The following is a 17,613-nucleotide window of genomic DNA, read 5'->3' on the forward strand; positions in this document are numbered from 1 at the left end:
GGTGGAGAAGTCGTGACAATTTGAAAGCCCAAAGTTGTAAAAATGACACTGTCCATGACCTTTGAGTAACATTTTTTTTCCATTTCTAAATTATAGATGCAGGTCTAGTGAGAGTTATAAGTATATAGTGCTCCTCTTGAAATATAGCTGCAATAACAAACTTCATGTTAACAAAGCTTTGGTAGTTTTATATCAGTGGAGAATCATTTGCAAAACAAGAATACAATGAATATTTTATTTAGACTGCTTGCAGTCATCAGCTCCATAACTAGGCACCAAAACAAAGCATATAAAACCAGAGATACCATTTTTTTTTTTTTTTGCATAGAAAATGTGCCAATTACTTGGCAGTGCACTTTGGTCTGAATAATCTTTTAATAATAATCTTATTGTTTTGTTCTTAATCCATCCTGTTATTTTTTGACCTCGAGTCTGTCGTACAACAGATAGAAAATCTCCGTATTCAATACAAGTTATTTTTTTAAAAATTTTGTGAAAGACTGCTCTGGTCAGATTTTGGATGTAGAGAGATGCTAAAAAAAAGTATGTTATTTTTCCACAGCAGTGCAGAACACAGAGCAGGATGAGGGGACAGCTGAATCCCATAGCGTTTTCTACGTACTGTCACGTTACTCATGGTAGAGTTGCCACGCTGGACCATTCCCTATCTTGTCTTCACCAGATTGAAGATAGAGGTATGTGATCAGAAAGTTTTGGGTTTGGCAGATAACAAACTTTCATATTTGATTGTTTATGAGACTTGCCTCATTAAGTTTTTGGAAGGTGTAGTTTATTTGCTTTCATGTAGCTTTTAGAAAGTGGCAACCCTCCACATATGCACATCTGACGTGTTCAATCTGTTCAATCCACTTCTCTAGAAAGTTTACGCTAATCCATAAGATGCCTCCATACCTCAGACAGATGAGCATATTTTTGTGGTCTTTATTCAGCTAGCTCTACGTGTTGAACTATAGGACTTTGCCTCCTGCGGTGAAGCAGAATCATCATGCCCTGCTTATTTGTTATTTTATGCAATTACTAAAATGTGTCATTTGCATAAAGTGCACCATGAAAGGAGTTTGCAGTGGTAGCTTCTACATATTTCACTATTAAACCTTTCAAGTATTCTCTGCCTAAGAAAATGACTGCAGACATGAACAGAAAGAGTCCTTCCCAGCAGCGTTTATTGAAGCACAATAATCCTTTTTTTTTTTTCCTTTTTTTCTTTTTTCCTCTTCAGCCATGCATTCAGTCCTTCATTTTCTGGGAAAGATATTGATGTCAATTCATTTACCAGGGAGAAATCATGATTATTCAGTGAGCCGAGATGGGCCCCTTATGCCAGCTGATTAGATAATCAACTCATAAGCAAGGAATTTGCATTGCTCTTGCTCACCAATAACAGTGGGTCAGTTGCTGTGTACCTGCATTAGCACTTCAGTGAGAGGAGAAGTTCTGGTTGGGAGAAGAAGGAGTTTCTGAACAGGTTGTGCTTTTCTGGACAGCATCACAGTATCTGCCTGTGGTCTGTGTGACGGAAAGATGGAATAAAAGCTGGGCCCCAGGCTGGATTCCTGCTCAGCTCTTTTAATGGGTGGCTGCTGTGGGGAGTTTATTGCTCTAGCAACAAGAGATGGGCCTGGGGGTGTTCTCTAGCCCCGAGTGTACATAGGCCCATAAAGAGCTGCCAGCCTCTTCCAACTTAGGGGATTCAAGTCTTAAGATGGAAGACAGCAAAGAAATCCTTATTATAGCTCCAGACTGCAGCAGCACTTGGGGAGCAGCCCAAGCATATGTCTTAGGTGTCTATTGAGGAGGAGAGAAGGAGAAGGCAGAAGCTCTTTCTCCCAGCAAACAAAGTTCATTTTTCCTCAAGTGTTTTATGTAGCAGCACTGTGGGAATTGTACCTTAAGGAGTCTCTCAGAAAAGAGATGACTTGCATAGTTTTGAGATTTGCATTATGTAATGCTGAGAAATTATAAGCTGAACATTGTGTGCAGCAGTCTTCTGCTAGACCTTTTAGCTCTAAATGATTTCTCATCAACACAAGATGTATATCGCAAGAAAGGTAAAGGAGTGAAGAAGTGGGGAAAATCAATTACTCTTAATTTGAGCAGTGCATAAAATTAAAATGATGGCAAATTTATTCTGTCCATCGAAAAAATCTTAACCCCATCGACAGTGCAGAGAACTTTGTCATTGAATGGAGAAGGTATTGAATGCCAGGGAGTTTAAATACACACTCAAGCTGGTTTAGGCAAATAAAGCAATTATTTATCATTCATGTTCTTGGCATAAACTTGCCAGTTAGCTCCCTGAAATATTTGTTGCTATTACAGTTATACATAATTTATTGCTAAATTTGTTCACATGTGCTATGTTTGAAAATGAAGCAGCATGAGAGCAAAGAACATTATAGTTTGCCTATTATAGAAAAGAACAGAATCCAAGGAGTTTATTTATGCCCACAGGATTAAAAGCAGTAGGTTAAATGCTCCAAGTAAAGAGCCTTTACAGATGTAGATAATACAGTGTTCATCAAACCTCCCAACTAAATGTTGATCAGGATCTCCCAAGTTAATGTCCAGTCTGTGCTCATTTACTCCACAGGAAAGAGTCTGTGGGTGGAAGGAGCTGTTTCTGAAAAGTTTGTGCCCTTTTCTCCCACAGCTGTTGTCTTGGGCAGTTGGGCTGAAACACTGGAGAGACAAAAATTCTCCTCCACTTCAGCAAGCGAGTTGCTTTGCTGCTTGTGTCTGCTGAGAATCTGTCCTTGTGGTGCAGACTTTGCAGCATGACATGGTTTTGCAATGTGGCCATGTCAGCTTGGCCATCCATCTCTGGCCCAAGAAGCAAACTTCAGGTCTGGCCCCAAACTTCCCATAGAATAACAAATGTTCATTGAAAACTGCTTTCATATCTATTTTTAGGTACTGAGCATGGGTAAAAATGAGTGATGCTCTTATGTGATCAAATGCAAACCCGTGCACCAAAGGCACAGAAAATTCAGAGAAAACAGTTGTTGTTAACTGAGGTCAATAAATGTCTCTCTTGACGAGTAAAAATCAACTTGCAAAAAAAAAAAAACAAATCCCTTGAAAGAAAAATTCTTCTTTGGCAGTGACTGCTTTCCACACATATCAAATTAAAGAAGTAAGCATAGGGCAGAGAGTTGGGAGATCCTGTGTTACAACCCTGGTTCTGCCACTGATGGCCAAAACACACTATTTCCCCATCTGTTTTCCCATCAGTGTAGTGGAGGCAGTACTTCTCTCTGAAGGGTGTTGTACTGTTTAATTAGGTAATGTCAGGACAGCGCTTTGGCCATATAAACACCACATAAATGCTAAGTGCCTAATTCATCAAGCTCTGTGCGGCAGTACTGAGAGGACAGGATATCCCGTTAGTCTTGTGTGTGGGAATCCAGCCCAAATTGCTGTACTGACATCCCTGGTAGAGTGTTCAGGCCCAGTTACTCAAACCCTGAAACGCACGCAATTTCTCTGGCTTGTTGATCCTCCTGCCCATCTGTCTGCATGGCCCGATGCCCTGTTGAAGCGTCCTCAGTCCGCGTGAGGAGCTGGGACGTGCCCACGGGAGGCAGAGCTGTGCGTGCGAAGCCAGCAGGGCTCCTCCAGCAAGGAGTGACACATCCTGACCTCTGCCTGCTGCCCTTTTGTCACATGTGAGTGGCACCTTCTGGGTGCAATGAGCTCATGTGACCACAATTCCTCTCTGAGTGAGGAGCGGCAGCAACTTGCATGCCGAGATGCCCTCTTATCAGTCACAAAATCTGCACAGTTGGGACCCACTGTTCCTGTCACAATTTGATCTGGTCTCATTTCTATTTTCACACGCAGCCAGGACAGCCGTTCCAGTTGCGTTATTACAGTACTGCCTACGAACAACAACTGCTGCCCACTGTTGTAGGAGAGACTAGGGTACCAGCCGAACCTTGCACTGACAACCTCAGAGCTCCTTGAACCGAACCGTCTTTGAGGATTCCCAGAAAAAATTAAATACACCAGATTTCACGCTTTCTGCAGACAGTCGTTTCACGCCCATCTACACAGGCAAATAACGTTCACGGGCATGAAGCAGCTCTCTGCCTTCCTCTGCCGGTCAGACGACGTCGCGATGTAGAGACTGCTGCTGCCTTCGAGCTTACTGGCAGTCTGCATCTACAGCAGCAAATACGGTCCCTGGATCGGTTCCCAGAGATGAGGCAGCCAAGGGGCATCATTGCAGTAATGAAAGAGTTGAGGGGAAATGCAGGTGAACTAAACCCAGACGTGCAGCCAAAGAGTTGCTTTCTCTGCAGCCCTAAATTTCGAATGGCACGAGCATGCGGCAGTGCCAGCCTGCACCCGCTGGGTGGTCCTGGCCCAATCGTTGTTTGTTTTTGTGTTATTCCTTCCCCCTGGCTCCAGGAAAGGCCAAAGGAAGGAAGCCCAAAAGCCAGGAGGAGAGATGGACAGTCAGGCTTTCCAAGTTGGACCAAGGAGGTGTTAGGGATCCCTATAGAAATCAGGTGCTTTATGTGATTCCTTTCCCTGATCAAAAGGCTGGCATGTGCCAACAGGTGAAACCCTTATAGTTCTCCTCTTGCTAATGGAAATATCCAGCACCACAAGATCGTGATGAGCAGCAGGAGACACTGCTGCCATTTATGTACTTTCCTCATGCCATCTCCTGCTCTGCGAGTTTGGAGGACCTGAACTTGTATGATTCATGCAGATAAAAATATCTTATTTTCAAGATGGGAGCACTGCTACATCCAGTATTTGTGCAAAGAAAAGCCAGAAAAACAAAACACCAAAATATTTTAGCAAGTAATAGGGAAGACTACAGTAAACAAACAAACAAGAAAGCTGTGACTGTAGGAATAGCTTTCAGACATCCTAAATATGTATTTGGCTCACACTGCCAGAGTCTGTGCAGAATTTAATGTAGCTATTTGTGGAGAAGAACTCTGAGGCAGGGAAAGACAGTTATCTTGTGCAGAGAAGGAAAGTGAAGGCTGGAGTCATATGGGAAGCCTGACATGAGCTCGAACCTGTTTTTCCCAGGTTTAGGTGTCGTTACCCTGGTTGTCACAACTCATAAGAAATCTTTATGAGAGAAGCAAAGTCTGTAAAGGAGTCTTTAAAAAACTGAAAGATAAAAGACATATGACAGACTAAAAACCCCTTCCTGTCCAAACCATTCTCTTCAGTTAGACCATCCAAATCCCTGTGAGGCTCAGCTGTGAGCACTGGCTGTTTGCCTGGGCTGCTGGAGCTGGCCAGGAAAGCACCCTGTACTAAAGGCACTATATGCCACCGCTTTAAAGGCAACGGGTATGACCTGAAGTGCTAGTGGACACGGGTGGGAAAGGCTGAAATTCCCGCATAAACTGGTGTCTGCAAGGGAAGGAGAGCTGCAAAGTTTCTGCACCCACGGCTTTGCTTTCCATGTCTGCGACTAAACCACAGTGAGATGGGACCTAATAATCTTTTTGGAGCCTGGAGCTGATTAGTTCTAATTCTCAGTTGAGAAGAGCAATAAAGTGTAGAAGCCTGGTGGTTTAAAGCATGCAAACTCCACATTTCACTGGTGCAGAATCGTTATCCTGTCCTTCCATAAATTTTTGTATCAGTCTAAGCTGTTTAATTGGCCAAATATGTATGTTATATAACATGAACTTAAGCACCTAAATTTAATATTGGCTCAGGCTAATCTCAGGTGATATTAATCACTAATTAATACTCTTTTTTTGGCTTTTGTTCACGCAGAAAGAATCAGTACTCTAATTACCACTTGTTTGATAATGTGCCTTTATCTTGCCTTTAATGGGGCTGCCAGTTTATTTAGATACAAACATCTAAGGATTTTTACATTCCCAAGAGCAATTGCTCTCTTAAATACTTTCAGTGATACAGTTACTTTAAAGCAATAAGTAGTGCAAGAAGAGCTAGCATGAAATTACATTATATCTCCAGAGCTTTGTAGTTATATAAGAACTCCTGGCATATTCCATTAATTAATGAAATATGTTTTCTGTAGGTTTCTGAAGTTATTAATTATTTTTCGGGGTCTAAAATTCTTCAGCTGCCATGTTTTTGAATTATTTTTATTATTAATTCAGACTGGAGAGGTATGGTATTTTATGCATTCATATCTTGACTGAAGGATGTGCAAAATATATAAGGGGGAGGAGATTCGTTCAGTCAATTGTCACTCCCTGTCTCTTCTGACCCTGCAATTATATAGTGTAAATATATATTGGCAGTATCCAAGGAACATGAGAACAAATTAACATTTTATGCCACAGATTTGCAACACTAAATATAGCCATTTTCCAGTACAAGCTTATTTTTAAAATACTAATATTTTTAGCCTACATTCATTTCTGAGCATCCCTATAAAATAGAATATTCTACTAACTAGAAATTTTTAAATCTAAAAGGAAAAAAATACTTCCTTTTTGGAACTGGAATAAAATGAGATTTTACTTTTTGTTCTGATTGTCTTGTGCTTAAAAAACTGGGAGCTGGTCTCTCTACTCTGACCTTCCATGATTTCTTACAAGGCATAATTGCTGGATCTTTATAGTTGCCTGCAAAATGTAGCACAGATGTATGTAACTGACGTAAAAGACCTATACTATTTAGTTATTTTTCCCCTGCCTTTCTCAATTTGGGGAGGTCAAATGCAAAAATACTTTGTATCATAAAAGTGCCTGAAATTAATTCTCTAGCATTCTTTAGGCCCTTGTAATGAAAAGTGAGAATAGAGAGCAAAGGATTGCTGTTTTCCTCACTTTCATTCCTCAAACTAAATTGGATTAATCAAATTGGAAAGGGCAAATATTGCAGCTTGTTCTTGTCTCTCTGCTTCCTCCCATTGGTTATATGCGAACACATTGGAATGTGTCTCGCTGCCCCTTCCCTAGGCAGCAACAATATTGGAGTTGCTCTGTGTTACTTTCTCACTTTGAAGCAGTGAAGCACTTTTGAATCTTTGTCTGTGTAACATGTTGCCTCCTGTTATGGAAACAAAAGACACTCGTTGCCAATTTAGCAGCACTAATGGTTATGAAGGGATCTTATTCTCTCACTTAGCTTCATTTGCACTGGCTTCAGAGATCTTTGGATTTGTGATTCTGTTTCCATTCTCATGCTTTTGCTCCTTCTTCCATCACATCCTGTCAAACACAAGCCTCCACAGAGAGTTGAACAACTCCTTGCTGAACATTACTGACTTTCACTGAATCTGTGGCTTTTGCACTTGGAGCAGCAAACCAGTTTCCACGATGGTCCAGAAGTTTGGCATTTTGCAAATGTTTGGCTCCCCAATTCTCTCTCTGCTCTGTAAGGTGGTCAGCAGGAAGGATGACTTGGTGCAAGTAAAAAGAAAAGAAGAGCAATACAAAATTCTTCCTTTCTCTGGAGCTAAATCACTTTGAAGATGAATAAAAACAATGCTCACTCTTGCTTTGTTTGTTCAACCTCACATGTTCTCTGTGCTTCACTGGGACCTAATTTAGTCTAGAGTCAAACTTGTCCTTTTGAGTCAGATTTAAGCTTTGGTTCATGGCTAATTTGGGATGGAGAAGTTTTAAAAAGCTGAATAAGAGCCATAACTTTAGCAGATATAATGGAATGGGGTAAACTTAGCAGATATTGTTCCCTGAAAAATAAATAAATAGATAGATAGATAAAATAAAATCAGTCCACAAGAAGCCGCGTGTGATACTGATTTCCGTAGCATATTTGAAATCCATTAGTAAAGTCAGAACAGATTAAATTATATTTCTCACCTATTCCCAAGAAATTAGCAGGACAAAAACAAATTTGTATGTTGTCTTTCAGGAAGAAAGAACTTCTCTTAAGAAATGTTTCTCCTATAAACTTGAAATACAAAATCTTCAAAGCCATTAGAAAAATATTTTATTTCAAAGTTCTTTCAATAAAAAATGCATCTGAATAATTGAAATTCTGGTGATACTGTATCTTGCTGCTTGAAAATCTTGTTCTTAAAAAAAAAAACAGAGCAATTGAAGAAGATATCAGAATTTAATAGTTAGATCAATAGATTCCTCAGGCAAAAGGAAGACTGACACAATCATTAAAATTCACAATATAGAGTGAAAGTTGAACAAATTCATGCTGTGATTACTTTATATCAAGTTTTTACCTTCTGGCTGCCATAGGGCATATTTAAAGAAAAACTCCCCACCTGGATTTAGAGTTCTTGCAATGAAAACAAACGTTTTTTCTTTTTTTTTTTTAACCTAAATACTTCCAGCAATGAAGAATTCAGCAGGGAGGCTGTACCACTGTCTCACTCTTGTTTCTAAAAATCAAATAATATCTAGTGAATGGATTAGGCTTTAGTTTTGAGTTACTATCTCATGCTGTTAAATTAGGGCCACCCACTTTCAAAATTTTCATCTCCCTCAGAGGAGAGAGGAGCCATGGTCCGGGTTCCTTCTTCGTATTCATAAATGAATAAGATTATGGTTCCTAAGTCATTCAGTGTAAAAAAAGCAGATGGTGGACTAAGTGTGGGATCATTGTCTCCCATGAACCTTCTCATTTGCACCTTGTGTCCTATAGAAGTTGGGACTCGTAAGTACCAGACATGGAACCTCTTTGTCTGTGTAACACATGTTGCCTCCTGTTATGGAAACAAAAGACACTCGTTGCCCATTTAGCAGCACTAAAGAGGCAGAACACGGCTCCTGGTGATGAGCATCATCAGCGGCCGTCTCCTGCCAATTCTCCTCCTTCAGATTCATATTCATTTGTTAGGTCTAATTACATTCAAGCTCCTCTGCCTTTGACTGATAGTACACTTTGTGTGTGTAACATTTTGGGCTTGTGCAGAAATGAGTTACACTGACAGATTGCTTTTGTACTTGCTGGCTCCTGTCCATTTTTATTGTATGTTTTATTGTGTACTTCAGAGAGTTTGCAAAAGGTTTGCAACGTACCCAATTTAGGTGCCTTGGGGATGGGTGGGAAAAGCCTCCTCTCTTCCATCAGGATATCCAACAGTGGTGTTAAAGGAGCTGGGGCCCCTGCAGTAGACAAGAATACTGTAGAAGACAATATAATTCTTTCATTCTTTAAAGTACTCTCCTTCTTTCCCTAGTAGTTATTGGCTTGATATGCAGAAGAGATCTTGCTGAAAGGAATTGTGAATTGCAATGAGGCCACGTTTTGTCTTAAATCTTGCTTTGTCTTCAGTGTTATAGTGTTTCCATATGCAAAATACTTGGTCTATAAGTACATAAATAGCAAGGAAAGGGCTCGCATCTGCCATGGGATTAAAATGACCAGATGTCGCCTGCTTCAGCTCTCCAGTATTCCACCCGCTTTTTCTGAGAGGTATAAATATATTGCGCAGAAACTAGGAAACTGGGCATGACAACCCCACCTGAAAATCAAGCTGCATTCCTTCCTTGTCACTAAATTAGGCAGATTTGGTGAATGGCTTTGTTGTGACATTTCTGCCTTGATTTCCCTGAAAATCTACTTAGGGTCAAAACAGCCTAGGAATTCCTCAGCTGTGCTGGCGGGTCTCAGAAATATCCCTAACCCAAGTGTTTACTGAGGTCAACAAATTTGACTCTGGTCCTGAAAAGAAGTTTGGTTCTCTTGGTACATTTAAACTACATTTAAATAAAATTAGGATACTGGACAAGGAAATCTAACCCTATTATTTAAGAGGATTTTTCTTTTATTTAATCATTTACTTGGCAAGCCTCACCTTGAATAGATTGCTGTGGAATCTAACTTTGAGATTACAAGGCAGGAGGAATTTCTTTGAGACTTCTAGAGAAAAGATAACATCTGTAAAAATGAAGGTCGAGGTGTCAAGCACTGGATCCAACTCCATTTCCTCAGTACCAGTGGGAGTTGATACTGATGAAACCAGGCCTGGAAGTAGGAAGAAACTGTTTTTTTCAGGAAGAGAGCGTGTGTTTGCATTTCAGTTGATCCAGTTTTCAGGCTAACATCTGTTTAGTTTGCTGAGTGTGTGAGTTTGTGTTAAGACACTAGACTGCAAACTGAACAGCTGATCCACAGGCATAAATTCCCTTCTGCTGACTCTGTTGCTCTAGTGGTAACTGCCAACATGGAGTAGAGACTAAATTCTAATACCTTTATTGCAAGATTCACAAGAATCTTTGTTTCCAAGTTTAAAAACCCTGCAGAGTTGTCCTTCCTACCATGAGACAAAAATAAAGTATTCCTAGGCATTGCCACCAGCTGGCCATAGGCCTTGCCCTCAAAATATTTGCAGTCTTGAAGAAAATGAGGAAAAAAATAAGTAACTGTTGCATTATTGTGGTCATTATTTTGATGAGGAGAGACCCTTGCCCATAAGATAAAGCAGTCTGATATACCTCAAATACAAAACATTACACCTCTTTCTAGGGGTGGCCTTTTACCATAACTGCATGGCAGAGTATTACATCTTCCCAGCAAAGCATTAGTATAATAGTAGAAATAAGAAGTCAAGATGTTATATCAAGATATTTGCTGAGACCAAGCATACACAACATGGCATCTCTGTCCATAATATTTGCCTGAAGAATTAGGTAAAAAATATTGTCTTGGCATTGCCAACCAGAGCAGATGCATGAGCATGAGCAGGCAGTGCGTGCAGCGGCTCCATGTTAAGCAGGACACCTACATGTGTTCATATGGGTGGAACTTCACTGACAGAATGCCCTTAGGCTTCGTCTCTTTTTTTACCAGCTGATGAAGAAGTTTGAAGGAAAGGTGACTGTTCATGAAAGGACAGACTCATTCCTCCGGCTGGTTTGGCACCAGACTCAGCCCCATTTGTATTCTTGAGTTTGGATCAGCCCTGAAATTTCTCATTCTGGGAATACTATTTCATCCAGGCAGCCCTGTCTGTATGAGCCCAGGCGTCAATATGAAGGATTTTAAGGTATTAAATCTTAAAGATGAAACTATTTAAGTTTTCAAGGTTTCAAATCCTACTCTTATTTCAGTTAGAAAGGCAATAGGTATTATCAAGTGGAGATCCTTCTCTGAAAGAACTGCCACTGATACTAGCTGGTCCCTCAGAGGCCACCAGTGTCTGCTCATTCATTTTGTTCATAAGCGTTAAATGCATGGTTGACTTTGAAGCAAGAATCTTAGATGAACAGACACAATCAGCTTTTGCCCATGATAATGTCAGCTTGACTCTAAAACTCCTTGATTTATAAGCATCTCTACTGTGAAGCTAAATTGAATAACTAGCACACTCAGTGCCTGCTGCCCATACTGTAAATAAAGGAGAATATCATATGGAAACACTTCTCCTGCCCAAACGCCATGTTCTCCATGGCATTTCTTTCTAATTTATTAGAAAGAAATCTATGGGTCTTGCCTATCAAGAATGAGTTAATACCAGAAGATTCAGAAGAAAAAACTTCTTGAAAGCTTTCTTTTTTAGGACAGAATGTCTTCATAGAGACCTATAATTGCTATCAGGGACCCATACAGAGATGGGTTTATTTAAGAGGTGACTAGGAAAAAAAAAAAAAAAAGAGGTAAAAGAGGTCTGATATTTGTACTTGTTGTGGATACTTGTTTGTTCCCTTGAAAACATAGGTTAAATTCCTGATTCTGCCATAGATTTCCTAATAGAGCAAGATTTAAAACTGAACTCTGCCTTTCAGGAGAGTCTTTGGTATAAGGGTATTGATTCTTTTTCTCTCCTTTCTTGATCTAAGAATTGCATATGTGTTTTATAGCAAGCGGAACAATTTCTAATGCTTTAGATATTCACAAGTGAAGGAGACAGTGTGGGCTAATAGCTGGTTCACTCTCCTGGGAGGAAGGAAATCTTCCTCCTAGAACCTATACTATTAAATCTCAAATTGTTTTCTACAAAGAGCAATTTTAAATAGGCAAGACCAAGCATCCATCAAGGATCCATTCTTTAGCCTAGGTGTAGTGGGAAATGCCTCGCCTTCATTCCAAGTGGCAGAGTGAGGCTCTTGTCCCCTTAGCACTGTGAGCAGGAAACTGCAGTCGGTAATGGCAAAAATGTCATTCTGGCTGACAGAATTCTCACGTATTTTGCAAATCTCTTCCACAAAAATCCTGAGTTAAAGACTGTAAACAGACATATGGAGAGAGAGGAGGTGAAAAATAACACTATATTCTTGGATCCTGGTGTACATGAAGTTGACTTTGGGAAACCGCAGAGCTGCCGAGATGTTCACAAAGTGCCACCACACTCCAACTGGACAGTGCTCCTGTTGCTCCAGGTTTCCCAGGACCTGTAATCACTCTAAATCTGTGCCCAGCCTGCTTCAATATTAAATGAAGACAAGTTACTAAAGCAAAGTCTGCTGTTGAAAGCAAGGAAATGCAATCAAAGCAAGGCAACCAGGGCAGTGGGAAAAGCCTCTGCTCATTTTGCTCATGGCTATGCTGGTAGCGACACCTCATATACAGCACTGGAGTCATGCAGGAGTGAAACAACAGTGCTGGAGAGGAGAATCAGACCCTGCAATTTAGGCACAAAAGGAATAAAAAAGGTATCAGGAGAGGAGATCTACAAATAAAAATTGCCTTTGCTTGGAAGATGCATCACTAAAACAATTGACCGATTGCTTTATTTCCCCTTGCAAAAGAATGAGTGTTGTCAGTTTGGATTTAAAGAAATAAATATGATACAAGCAATATTTACATTGACAAATTGAAAGCTACAAGCGTCGAGGGTCCTCTGTCTGCGCTGTGTTCTTGCAAACCTTATTTTTTTAAGGTTTAACCAAGCATTGACACAGAATTGAAGTTGAAGTCACGAAATCCCAGCTGAATGGCCAACTAGTTAGATTCAAATCAGCTCTCCCAACCTTCTCTTCAGCTCCCACTGAAGAAGGAATCAGATAACATAAGCATTTCATTAATAGCATTTTTATTTTCATAATAATAACCCTTGGCTTCCTTTTCTTTTTTCTCTCTGTGCTGAAATGGTATGGAAATCTGAGGAATCCATACATCTGAAGCTGTCTCCAAATTGATTTTTTTCCTGTCATTTTTACTTTCATCAAAAATGAAAACAAAGCATTCCTTAGAGCTTGAAACATTTACACTTAAAATGAAAGAATTTGGCTTAGAAATGTCATGTTGTCTGCAGTTCAGCCATTAACTGTCTCCTAAGTCCTAAGTGAGATGCCTTGTGCCCAAGCTATTTCACAGTGCACCATTTCCAAGTGTAAGAAAATACCAGTGGAAATGAGACATTTCAATATTTGAATGTTCTTCACAAACTTCAACCTTTCAACATAAAAAGGAGTCAAACCCCAAAATATTGCTTCCAGTAAATTCTAAATGTCTTTTTCCATGTTCCTGGGGAATTGAAGCTTGAAGAATTCATGCTTTTATTCTGCTTTATCAGCTAGGTTCTGGCTCTTCCTCCATGTATCTGAAAGCAAAGTGTGGCTTTTATGTTCATGTTGAAAGAGATTTTCCTGATGCATGAATTTCTGTTTTCATAGTATTTCTTCTGCCTCAGAATCTAATAAAGGCTTTTCAAAGTTCTCCATACAGAAAGTTTAGCCAGAGCAGTGTGATAGGTAAAATGCTATATTAGGTTGTAAAGGATGTTGATTCAAATTCCTGGTCAGCATGATCGACACTGGGAGCTTTAACACTGTAATCATCTCTTAAAACCACCACTATTAGTTTGCAGGCTACTTTAAATATAATGTGTTTTCTTTTGGGAGAAGAGCACTGTTTCTCTAGGGAATTTTCAGCTGACTATACCTATGTCATATTGGTTGTAGTTCCTTTCTGTTTTACAGTGCAAGTCTGTTGATACTCTGAATGATAAGTAACATGACACAAACTGGACTAGATCCTGTCTTCACATAGTTACAAGCCAAGATAACTTCAAAGACTCTTTTCTCTGCGCTTCCCCTTTATTGCAGCACACAATAACTTTAGATTTAGATTATGAAAGGTAATGTCTAAAGGGATTCGGCATTTAAATCATTTTCTGCACCTGGTTTACAGTGCAAGTCTTTATCAACTTCACATTTTGATTTGTCCACCCTCCGCTTATTGTCCTATGACTTCAGCCAGTATCAGAGGACACAGAGTTAAGCACCTCACCCATCCTTCTCCTGCCTGAACCTGCTTTATCCATAGTAAGTGATGAGGAAAAAAAGTCCCATGTGTGCTGGTTTTTGAAATCCAAGCTGTCCCCATAGGCCCTAAGAGAGCAGAAAACCGAAGGGCAGAGTCCAGCTCATTCCTGGCGAGCTCTTACGTTCCTGAATCTTTTATCCCTTCCTTAGAGAAGAAGAAGAGTTTGCAGAAAGAAGAGTATTTTAATCTGCTCGCAGTAAACCTCTTCAGTCAAGGTAATTATAACAGTTCCATCAACCTGGGGAAAAAGGAAACAAACTTGAAAAGAGGAGAACATGCAGCCAAGATAAAAAAGCAGTGACCAGGAGATGAAATTGTCTTCGGTTTGTCACTCATGTGCTTTGATTTGCCCTCCTTCTGAGGCACTTTAAGCTTTTAAGGCAGCTATGCTCTCCCATTCTGACAGTCCTGATAGTTCTTCCCGCCTAGTGGTGTCTGGCAATTTGGTATCCAGCTAAGCAGATATGAGCTCCCACAATTTCTTTTAAAAAGATCTGGAGTTGCTAGTTTTTACACGGAAAAAATGCACACACACCATCATGTTTGTTTGCTTTTATTATAGTTTATATACTTAAACACATACATGTGCCTATACCCCTTATACCTCCTCCTGCTGGAAGCTCATCTGGAGACCCTTGCTACTGCAATGGGATGGGAGCCGGAGAGTCGGCTGCTCTTCATCACGCTCTTCACTCACACCGTATTGTCCCCCATCATAGAGTCATTATGGTCGGAAAAGACCTTCAAGATCATCAAGCCCGAAGTCATCCTTCCTGTAAGTGCTTGCCTGGCTGGAATGGTGAGCACTGGTCCTTTTAAAGGGAAAACACCTTCCCCCATAGGGCGTTGAAGGGCAGCTTGGGTATCCTCCAGGATAAATACCTCTAGATAAGAGAGAATTGAAATCTATTTGGCAAGAGGGGAAGAAAGATTATTCGTGATTCTGCTGGCTAGATGCAGTTATCTCTTCCTCTCTTTCAGGAAAAAAGTATATATATGGCCTGTCCAGTAAATTTGGTTCACTCATTTGTACTAAATTTGAGGTTCTTCCTACAACAATGTGCGCCAAATTCACCAAAGTAATGAATGGTAGGTTTAGTAAATGCATTGGGCTAAAAGAAACATTATAGCAACATTTAATTAATATCTGTTATGCTTCAGAGTCACCACAATTCTTTTTTTTTCTTTTTTTTTTCTGTAAGAAGATAACACTTTTTTACCATAACTTATTTTGGGATTCTTATATCAGCACCAAGCAGCAGAGAAATGTATCTGCTGAGAGAAAGTTCAGCACTATGCAGAGAGTGATAAACTTCTCAGAAGGTGTTTACAAATGCATTCAGTGAAACAGAATTTTAATGAATTGTGCCACATAATCTTGCAGTTAATGAGCTGTAAAAGCTTTTGTCAATTATAGTGACTAGGAACTAACTCTTTTGGTTTCCAGATCAATAATGGGACTCTTCTTCTGCACATTTGTATTTTTTAGGGAGAAATTAGGATCTAAGAAAAATAAAATGCATCTTCCTCATATTAGATATCTCAGCAAAGTCTCTTGTTATTATAACAGAATTATATATATTCTTATTATTTGTAAAATCATCTCTCAACTGCATTAAAAGAAGCAAGTTTTCTGAGATCAAATGGCACTAGTGGTGTAAAATGCCAGTGGCAAAAACAGAAGAGATTAAATGACTTCAATAATAACTAGCGACTTTTTTTCCCCAGAGTTATATTGAGTTCAGCTATTGTGCACAACCTTTTAGAAAACAAAAATTATCCTGCTCTGCCTTTGCTATCCACCTTAATTTCTCTGCTGTTAGAAAGTGGACATCTTAAAACACCCTGAAACACTGGTCCAGCTATTTATGTCTTCTTCTCAGTGAAGGTACTGTCTGAGCACATTGTTTTTCTTTCTTGAGGTCAGGATTTCTGTCAAGGAGCATAACATTATATCAGATGAGAACTGCCATACTTCCCAGGGACAGTTAAATGTTGCAACTGAACAGTTCTGGCGATTTTCTATCCCCATAGTAAAATGCTCACTTAAGAAACAAAGATTTGGCTCAATATCTTAATGTCTTCAAAATCTAAAGGATGCATTTATCAAAGAAAAATACAAAGACAGTTTTATTGCCTGTAATCTACAATTTATTATGTGACTTTTTCTCAGTATGATTCCATTTTTCCTTCTCTTAAGATTTTTTTTTTCTTACTCTTGCCTCAGTGTGGAGGATCCATTAACAGAGGACCACATAAAAAGTAATTTCAAGGAAAAGCCTTATAAAATGTGAAAAATTAAAGCTGTGCTCAGATCCCCATTAAGAAAAGAAATTGCCTTGAGGCATCCACTAAATATGTGAAATCCATTTCTGCTGAAAGGCTTCAGAGTTTATTCCTCTCTCACAAATGCAATTTCACAGCACAAGCTGAACGTTTAAACAAGGCAAAGCAGGATCTTTTCCCAGTTAGCACCTCTTTTGCTTGATTGCTGCTAAGTCACCAAGTGCAAATTTACATGAGAATCTGAGATTATATAAATCTGAACCAAGAGGCTTTGGGGGCATTTCTGCTTGGGATGTGTGTAAGCCAGGAAATGCTCTCAGCATAGAAGGTTTTACTGTTGTTTTTATTGGTGTTTATTTTGCTTGGCATTATACATAAAGCTAGAGAAGACTGAAGGCTTCACATCACTTAGTTTAAGCTCCCCTGGTGACCCAGCTCCTTCTGCCACTTCTGGCACCTCACACATTTCTAGTGCAGTGCTCCAGCTCCTCAAGCCCCACAGAAGGCTAAGACAGCCAGAGAAAAGACAGAGCCACCAAGGAGGATATCTATCTCTCCTACACTGAACTCTGACACCACTGGCCTGTTTCTCAGCACCCACAAGAAGGAGCATCAACCATTAACTGGGAGGACTCATCCCCCCAAAGGCAGAAGGAGGCCAGGCTCCCTCTCCCTTTGCTCCTGGCAGCAGAGGGGATGTTTGACCGCATGCAGCACACCATTTCTCTAGGCACCTTCACTGCAATATCTCAGAAGAAGCCATGAACCCCAAAGTGTCATGCTGGCACAGGCATCTGGTTTTGAAACGCTCCTGACCCCAACATGGCCCAGTGACTGGAGCTATTTTAAACAGGCACAAAGCAGTAGTGTGGTGACAACCCCATGTTAGCTTAAGATTATCTGTACTTACTGTGCTTTCTCCTTTGGCTCTGTAAAGCTCTCCAGCTTTGGTTGGGAGTGCAGGTGGGAGATCAGGGTTTTCCTCCCCATCTCTCTCTTGGGCTAGGAAGACCTCCATGCTCCCCCAGCAGCAGGCAGTCAGCCAGGCAGTATCAGAGGTGGCATCTCCTTGCCCAGGATGATGCCACTTGTCTTCCTGTGCTAGCCCTCTTGGGACAACAGGCTCCATGCAAGGTCCACAACCGGAAAGGCTGGTTT

Source organism: Tinamus guttatus, unplaced genomic scaffold (assembly GCF_059628265.1).
Source record: "Tinamus guttatus ecotype Peru unplaced genomic scaffold, ASM5962826v1 Tinamus_guttatus_pri_ptg000060l, whole genome shotgun sequence".
Lineage (NCBI taxonomy): Eukaryota > Metazoa > Chordata > Aves > Tinamiformes > Tinamidae > Tinamus > Tinamus guttatus.